This window comes from Rattus rattus, chromosome 4 (genome assembly GCF_011064425.1).
Source record: "Rattus rattus isolate New Zealand chromosome 4, Rrattus_CSIRO_v1, whole genome shotgun sequence".
NCBI lineage: Eukaryota > Metazoa > Chordata > Mammalia > Rodentia > Muridae > Rattus > Rattus rattus.
The window spans coordinates 32,944,722-32,954,638 of NC_046157.1; positions in this window are offsets into that span (position 1 = coordinate 32,944,722).

Genomic DNA, 9,917 nt, shown 5'->3' on the forward strand with positions numbered 1-9,917 from the left:
GCAAGTAGATACCCCTCGTGCTGCCAGTCATCCTATGCTTGTACTGTGGCAGATGTATCTCTCCCTCACTGCAAGTTCCCTAAGGTGCAGCCATTGTGATTAATCAAGCGACCGTCTTAAGTACTATACTGACTAGTTTTATGTCGACATGATACAAGCTAGAGCCATCTGAGACGTTAAGAAAATGTGTCCATAAGATTGGGCTGTAAACATGCTCACAGGGCATCATTTTCTAATTTATGATTTGTGGGAGAGGGTGTAGCCCATTGTGGGTGGTGCCAGTGCTGAGCCAGCGGTCCTGGGTTCTATAAGAAAGCAGGGTGAGCAAGCCGTGTAGAGCCAGCCAGCATCCCTCCATGACCTTTGCATCAGCCCCTGCCTCCAGGTTCTGTTCTGTGTAAGTTACTGCTTTTACTACTTTTGATAATAAACTATTATATGGAATTGTAGGTGAAATAAATCCTTTCCTCCCTGAATTGTTTTTGGTTATGGTATTTCATCAGAGCAACTGTAACTGTAACTAAAACTATTACCAACAATGAGTAAGGCTGCTTGGATTGTCTAGGGTAATATACAGGATTCCATAAAACATTATTTATATGTATTATTATTCTGACATATACCTTTTTGAAACCAGAAAGTAAATAAACCTCTGTGTCACATTAAAACCTTGTAAAGTTTTTGTGTGGAAATGAGAAAATATGAACAGGAGAGGCATGCTGTAATGTATCCACTATTTTGGTTTTCTTTTGTTGATGCTTTTTCTGCATCACTGTTGCTAAGGTAATACTAGCCAATTGCTGTCCCTGTCAGTCTTTGATTAGAAAGCAAGTCTGGGAGCTAGAGAGATAGTTCAGTGGTTTGAATAAGAATGGGCCCTATAGGCTCATAAATTTGAATGCTTGGTCATTAGGGAGCAGCACTATTTAAAAGCATTAGGGGGCATGGCCATGTTGGAGGAAGTTTGTCACTGGAGATGGGCTTTGAGAGATCAAAAGCCCACATCAAGTTCCAGTATCTCTCTCTTCTGCTCCTGTGGATCTGGATGTGGAACTCTCAGCAACTTCTCCATCACCAAGCCTACCTGCATGCCACCATGCTTTCTGCCAAGCTGAAAATGTATTAAACCTCTGAAATTTTAAGTAAGTCCCAGTTAAATATTTTTAAGAGTTGCAGTGGTCATGGTGTCTCTTCATAGCAACAGAACACTGACCAGCAGTTATGAGAATCACATGTTCAATTCTCAGCACCCATATCAGGCAGCTCCCAACTGGGACTCAATGTTTCTGACTCTGCAGGCACCTGGTTCACATACACATGCCCACTCCCACACTCATATGTTCATAAACTTAGAAATGAAAGTAGTGAATTTAGAAAATAAAACAAGTCCAAAACTTCCCCAACTTGGCACCTGTTTTTTAATTTAAAATTTTTTTATTTCATGATTATCATGTAATATAACATCTTCTAATGATATTAAGTTAAAGTTCTGCTGAAGTTCATTTCCAATCCTGCCTTTTCCCTTTCATAGACACATAAAGACATACCTTTTCCTCATAGACAACTACCAACAAGCTTGGTTTACATCCTTCCAGATGATCTAGATTTTTTTTTCATGGAAGATAATGATCTCTCTCTCTCTCTCTCTCTCTCTCTCTCTCTCTCTCTCTCTCTCTCTCTCACACACACACACACACACACATACAATCTTGCCTGCTTTAATTGTCCAAGATGCTTAGATCAATCTGAGGGAAATAAATGGAATTAATAAAATCAACACATGAAAATAAAACCTCTCATATTTAATTAGCCCTGTTTGTATAGTAGTTGCCATTTTTGTTACTCTATTTAAATTGTAATAAGTTGTCACAGAAGGATGGATGCCTCTTGATATCGGATCTGCTGTATAGATACAACTAAGACCAGGATTAAGACAACACACTTGAGTTCGCATTTGTGTCTTTTTTGAATCCACTGGACAGCATGGTGGAAAATTATCTAGCTTACTCATCCTGTTTGTAACAGAAGGGTAACAATAGAATCTTGTAGATGCTGCTTCTGGATGGGCACCCTCTGCATCAGTATCATCAGCTCACAAATACTCTGCCTATCAGACACTGTCTCAGTGTTGCTGGAGTTACAGGTACAGATTTGAATTGAATCCTAACTTGAGAAACATTTACCCCAAGTGTATGCATGGACACTATAGCAGTAACACGTAAAGTATGTAAGCACATTGTAAGAATAACATATATATATATAGTATAAATGTAAATATGAATTTATATGAAATACATAAATATACAAAAATAGAGAAAAGCGAAAAGCTATCTTACAGCAATTTCATATATGACTCTTTTTTTTTTTTTTTTTTTTCCGGAGCTGGGGGCCGAACCTAGGGCCTTACGCTTCCTAGGCAAGCGCTCTACCACTGAGCTAAATCCCCAACCCCTCATATATGACTCTTACTCATTCTTTAAAACCCTAACCTATAGCTTCTTCCTCAGTAAAGCCCCGGCTGAGAAATTGTTTCTGCAAACAAACATCAGTAACTAGAGCTTCTGTGGTCTCCATTTGTGTAACAAGTGCATAGTTGTCTGTCTTACTGAATCAGGACTGTCTGGGGAAGGGAGGTGGCTCAGTCTCTTAGATCTTCACCATGTCTGTGCCGGACAAGGATGGCAAGGCTGCTTCCTAAACAAGTGAGTAAATGAGTCAACAATCATATGTAGAATAGGCAGGGAGCCTGCCTTGGTCTGTCCTAGGTCCCCTGCATATATGTTATGGTTGTGTAGCTTGCTGTTCTTGTGGGACTCCTAACAGGGGTGTGTAGTCTCACACTCCTTTGCCTGCTTTAGATCCTTTTCCTCCTTCTATGTTGTCTAGTCTAGTCTCGATATGCGGGTATGTGCTAGTCTAATCGTAACTCAGTATGATGTGTTAGATTGATATCCCTAGGAGGCCTGATTTTTTTTCTGAAGGAAATCAGTGGAAGAATGGATCTGGGGGAGAGGGGATCTGGGGGGAGAGACTGAGAGGAGAGAAGGGAAGGGAAACTGAGGTAGGGATGTAATATGTGAGACAAGAATAAATAAAAAAGAAAAGAGGAGACACAAGTTGGCAGAGGAAGACTAGAAGCCCTTTCCTACCTGGGCTCCATGTAAACAGACCACAACACAACAAAAATCTGCAATATGGAAATAAGAAGAGACAAGCTCTACTTAAATTATCTATAAAGGGGTCCAAACCTTGTGACCCAGGACAGTTGGGGGCTTTACCCTTGGTTCCCTCCCCCATTCCTACTCTCAGAATGCATTCTTTTCCTTCTTGCCCCTCTCTTCCCTCCTCTCCCCTTCCTCCCTCCTTTCCTTTTTAATTTACATCTATGAGTGCCTTGTCTTAGTATATTCTGGAAGAGGGCATCAGATCTTATTACAGGTGGTTGTGAGCCAAGATAGAGTTGCTGGCAATTGAACTCAGAACCTCTGGAAAAGCAGCTAGTTCTCTTAACCACGGAGCCACTTCCTCATCTCCCTTCTTTTCTTTTTAAAATTAAACTATCATGTCTTTGAGAATTTCATACATGTTGCTCTAGTCAGGGTTTCTATTCCTGCACAAACATCATGACCAAAAAGCAAGTTGAGGAGGAAAGGGTTTATTCAGCTTACACTTCCACACTGCTCTTCTTCATCAAAGGAAGTCAGGATCCGAACTCAAACAGGTCAGGAAGCAAGAGCTGATGCAGAGGCCGTGGAGGGATGTTACTGGCTTGCTTCCCCTGGCTTGCTCAGCTTGCTTTTTTATAGAACCCAAGACCATCAGCCCAGGAATGGTACCACCCACAAGGAGCTCTCCCCACTTGATCACTAATTGAGAAAATGCCTTACAAATGGATCTCACTTGAGAGGTATTTTCTCAAGGGAGGCTCCTTTAGCTGTGATAACTTCAGTGTCTGTCAAGTTGACATACAAAGCCAATCAGTACAATTGACCCCTTGTCAACTTGACAATCAAATACATTACTAGTAAGCCTCAACCCTTAGTTTCTTACTCATCCCCAAGAGCTAAACAACTTTAAGATCCTCACAGTCTTTACAAATGCTTACATATTAAAACTTGAATCCCTTTAAAATATCCAATCTCTTAAGATTCAAAGTCTTTTTACAATTCAAAGTCTCTTAACTGTGGGCTCCACTAAAATACTTTCTTCCTTCAAGAATGAAAAATATCAGGGCACAGTTACAATCAAAAGCACAATTAAACTCTAATTGTTCAATGTCTGGGATCCACTCACAATCTTCTGGGCTCCTCCAAGGACTTGAGTCACTTCTCTAGCTCTGCCCTTTGTAGCACACACCTTGTCCTCTAGGCTCCAGCTGCCTGTACTCCACTGCTCGGCTGCTCTTGGTGGTCATCTCATGGTACTGGCATCTCCAAAATATCGCCATCTTCCACAGCAACTAGGCTTCACCAGTAGCTCCCATAGGCTTTCTTCATGGTGCCAAGCTTCAACTCCTTTGCATGACCCCTTCATACCTGGGCTATCAATTGCAACTGAGGCTGCATCTTCACCAGTGGCCTTCCATGGCCTCTCACAGTGCCCAGCCTCAGTGGTTCTTCATGACCCCTTCATGCCTTCAAACCCAGAATCACCTGGGTGACTCTTACACACTACTGAGTCCAGCCACAGCATAAGGTACAACCTTGGCTATCTCTGGAACACGGCCTCTTTGTCCTCTCACAAAAGAGTTCCCAGAAAATTTCACCTCAATGATGCTGGCCTCTTCTTAATCACTACTAATTACTTAGTTCCAGCTGACCAGCATCAATAGTCCCAGTAACTCAAAGGTTCGCTTTAGCAGTTCTGGTATCTTGTTAATCACAGCTGATTCTTCAGCCCCAGCTAACCAAAACCACAGAATCGTCACAATCAAAATAGCAACAGCCTTGGTAATTTTCTCTCTGAAATTTCATAAGCCAGGCCTCCATCTTCTGCACTGTCCTCAACATTATCTTCCAAGTTCCTACAGAGCATCTCATAGACCTATTAACATCCCAAGGGCTCTTCTAGCTCCTAGTGCCAAAGTCCTCCCACAGTTCTCCCCAAACATGGTCAGGTTGTAACAGGAATATCCCACTAGGCTGGTACCAATTTGTCTTAGTCAGGGTTTGTATTCCTACACAAATATCATGACCAAGAAGCAAGTTGGGAATGAAAGGGTTTATTCAGCTTACACTTACACATTGATGTTCATCACCAAAGGAAGTCAGGACTGGAACTCAAGCAGGTTGGAAAGCAGGAGCTGATGCAGAGGCCATGGAGGGATGTTACTCACTGGCTTGCTCCCCCTGGCTTGCTCAGCTTGCTTTCTTATAAACCCAAGACTACAAACTCAGGGATGGTACCACCCACAAGGGGCTCTCTCCACTTGATCACTAATTGAGAAAATGCCTTACAAATGGATCTCATAGAGGTATTTTCTCAAGGGAGGCTCCTTTCTCTGTGATAACTACAGCTTGTGTCAAGTTGATACACAAATCAGCCAGTACACATGTATTCAATGTATTTTTATCATTAACACTCTCCTTCCCCCAATGATTTCTTCAAAATCCTTTACCTCCATTTCCCAAATTCATATCCTCTATGTTTTTTATTTATAATCTACTGACTCCTATTAAAAAGTGCAAATGAGCATGGATGTTTGATCATCTACTGGAGCACAGACCAGGCACCAGAAGTCACACTTCTAAAGAAAACTGATTCTCCCTCCCCTAGAAGTCAAAGGGCAATAGCTCCTCAGTTAGGGTAGGGTCTCGTGTGCCCCTTCCCATCAATGCTAGGACACTGACTAGTTTTTTCTTGTATAGTTTGTGTGTAGGCAACCACAGCTGCTGTGAGTTCATGGCAGAGTGGTCCTGTCCAGAAGACACAATTTCACTCTGATCTCTTTCTTTTGTCATAATCTTTCCACTCTGTCTTCTGAGATGAATGTATGTGTGTGTGTGTGTGTGTGTGTGTGTGTGTGTGTGTGTGCATGTGCTTTATGACTGAACACTCCACTGATACCTGTCTTCTGTGATTTATCCAGTTATGAGTTTCTGCAGTAACTACCATCCTCTATCTTTTTGTTTCTATTCCTATTTCTAACTATTCACTTGTGGTTACTTTGGACTGTGGGACACAAGAACCTTCATCCTAGTTAATAGTTCTTGTATGGAAGAGGGCAGAGCTTTGAAGCTTAGAAGGGATGTCATTTCTCCTCTGGGGTGTGAACACTGGTACATTGCCAACTGGCTTCACAATAAGACATGAAGGTGAGAGGGTACATAGTAGAGGGTGCAGGGATAGTTGGGGAGAAGTTGAGCATGGATATGACCAAGATATGCTGTTCATATATATCAAAATGCCAAATGAAAATATTTCTAAAAAAGGAGCTCAGATCATTCAGTGGGTGGCCTGGGACTCAGATTCTTATGCATCACAGCCACCCATGGATTATCTAAGCCTTAGTTTTTGTATAGTAAGATAGATCATATATACTGGTTGGTATAATGCATAGCAACATCTATACCATCATAAATGTTATTTCATCACTTTTATCAGTGTAAGGTTCTTAAAGGAAATGTTTTGAGTGTGTTATATAATAATTAACTGGACAGTCACACTTTCTGTGTCATTAAAGGAAGACGTGGAATTGCTCTCTTGGACTTGCTTAGCATTGGAATGTCCAGTTGGAGATAGTGTGACTCAGCCTTACAGGAATTCTAGAGGGCGGAAAGTCCAAGACACCAGGCAGCGTCAGGGTGGACTTCGGCTTGCTTATCTACTCACCCTCTTACAAAATGTGGAGATACATAGGCAGAACGCAGGATGTGTAATAAGGTTTGGTGAGACTCAGATTTGGAAAGAAGGTTCTGGGGACTTTGGATTTAGTGAGGGCTTTCACACCCAGTCACTTCTATTGAAACCATGGGCTTCTTTAATTAATCGTGTGAAGAAGCCAAGTAAAGATGACTCCCTGAAGACCTTAGAGCAGACACCTTCTATTTCAGAAGAATTCAGTAGCTGCAATATTTAGAGTCTGAAAAACACAATATAATAAATACACTGCCATCTCTACCATAGGGCCACAATCAGCAAGTAAGTGACAGACAGGTTCTTAGTCCCCATTCCTCTCTGCTTGTCCTCAAACAGACTTGTACATAGGATTTATAAATTGCTGTCAGAAAACAAACCGATGGTTCAAAAATATTGCTCATGTCACCTCACATGTCACTGTGAGAACCATCCATAAAATTGGTGCTCAGTTACCTGAGTGCCAAGCTCTGAGATGTGTCACCCTATGTTAATTTTGCATTATATACATGACTGATACAGTTCCTGGGTGTTCTCACAACTGGCCTGAACATCTGGATTGCCTCACGTCCTACTTGGCTCTGATGCAGTTCTCTATTAGATTGCTAGGAAAAAAATGTTTTTCTTAGGCCTAGGTTGCTTTTGTTTTGTTTTGCTTATTTGTTTTCTGTTGCCCTCTAAGTTTATAAAAATATTCATACAAAATTATATTTGGGTGAGAAATATTGGTGTGCCTGTTTGATAGCTATCTAACTCCAGAGTTGCTTCTTGGCATTATTTAAGTTCCTTAGTAGCTTACTCATAGTGTCAATTCCTTGGTGATCTGCAATTCACCCAGCTTTCACTGAACAAAATGAGGAACTCAGAATCCTTCTTCCTTCTTCCACTACCACAGCTGTGATAGTGATCATGCTGTATGTAGGTCATCTAAATAATAGGTTGTAATGATTAATTTTATGTCTTAACTTGACTGAGTGACAGTGCCTAAAATGAGGGTGAACTCTTTTTTTTTTCTGGATAATTGTTTTCTCTTTTTTTTTATTGTTTTTTTATTTACATTTCAAATGTTATCCCCTTCCCCCCACCCAAACACCCACTCCTTCCCACCTTCCCACCATGAAATTCCCCTATGCTGGGGTGGTCCAGCCTTGGCAGGACCAAGGGCTTCTCCTCCCATTGGTACCCAACAAGGCCATCCTCTGCTACATATGCAGCTGGAGCCATAGGTCTGTCCATGTGTACTCTTTGAGTGGTGGTTTAGTTCCCAGGAGCTCTGGTTGATTGGTATTGTTCTTGTGGGGTTGCAAGCCCCTTCAGCTCCTTCAATCCTTTCTCTAACTCCTTCAATGGGGACCCCATTCTCAGTTCAATGGTTGGCTGGGAACGTTCACCTATGTATGTCTCTCAGGAGACAGCTATAATAGGCTCCTGTCAGCATGCACTTCTTGGCATCAACAATATTGTCTGGGTTTGGTGGCTATATGTGTATGGGCTGGATCTCTAGGTGAGGCAGTCTCTGGATGACCATCCCTTCAGTCTCTGCTCCAAACTTTGTCTCCATATCACCTCCTATGAATATTTTTGTCCCCCCTTCTAAGAAGGACTGAAGCATCTGCACTTTAGTTGTCCTTCTTCTTGAGCTTCATGTGGTCTGTGAATTGTATCTTGGGTATTCCAAGCTTTTAGGCTAATATTCACTTATCAGTGAGTGCATAACATGTGTGGTTTTTCTTTGTGATTGGGTTACCTCACTCAGGATGATATTTTCCAGTTCCATCCATTTGCCTATGAATTTCATGAAGTCATTGCTTTTAATCTGGATAATTTTTTTATGAGAGGATCTTGGTGTGAAATGTATTTTGGAAAAAATTGAAATTTAACGGCTTTATCCTTTTTAAGACAGACCACCCTCATCCACTCAAAGGCTGTGAGCAGAAAGGCCTGATCCTCTCTGGCCTAAAGGAACTTCTGTCAGCACACAATCCTGACCTTTGCACTGCTTCCCTGGCTCCTCTCTTCTCCTCTATTACCAGCCCACCCTGTGTTTTTCCTTTGCTAGCCTCCATAATTGCAGAAGCCAATACCTTAAAGTGAAACAAGGAAAAGCAAAAGCAAAAGAAAAATACCCATTCACATTCTACTGGTTTTGTTATTCAAGAGAACTTTAATACCCTACTACTTTATAAGTTTCTATTAACCCCTCAAATTATAGACTCTTAAAACAGTGAAAATATGCTCATAGGAAATTCCGCACGTATTAACTGTAGCAGAAACCAACATCTGAGTTCTTCGCTTTGCCTGTCTGTTCTGTTTTTCTCCTTCTGTTTATTTTTCTTTGTGGTGCTGGGAAATCAAACCCACAGCTGTGTTTTGCTCATGGTAAGAAAGGATTCTACCATGTAGCTAGGCCTTGCACCCCATTTTCTTGTGTGGAGTGAAAAGGTACAGCAGTAACCATTGTAACTCACAAATCAACCTCAAATTTCTCCTGGAGAATGCCTGCACTCAGTCCACAGGCAGGCTGTAGACCATGAGGAGCAGCTGCCCGTGTCTTCCCCTCTGGGGGAAAAGTTTTACGGTGAAGTTTCTCAACATCTGCCTGTTCTTGGTATAGCTTCTCATCATCTGACCATTCCGAGTTACCACTCAGCAACTTCAAAGAATGGCTATAAGATCAGATGACCAACTGTTATCTTCAGAGGATTAAATGACCTGGAAAGACCAAAAGAAATTGTACTGGGAAACAATTGACCTAAGAATATGGAGTAAATCAAGTTCTGGAGAGAACTGTCTTACTTATCTATGATTTGGAAAAGCAATCTTGGCAATTGGTTATAACATCATCCCTAACTGGAGAGGTATTCCAGAGACACAAGCAAGGTCAGAAGGGAAAAAAAGCAGTCCACTTTTCTCTTGAGTCAAATTTTCTGCACCATTGAGAAAGTTAAATAATGTACCCAGAAAGCATGTTAAAGTCTTATTTCCTACTAAAACAAACATAAATATGTTTGGGAACAAAGTACAAAATTTTCACACTTTCCAAGACTTCCATGGATGAATGG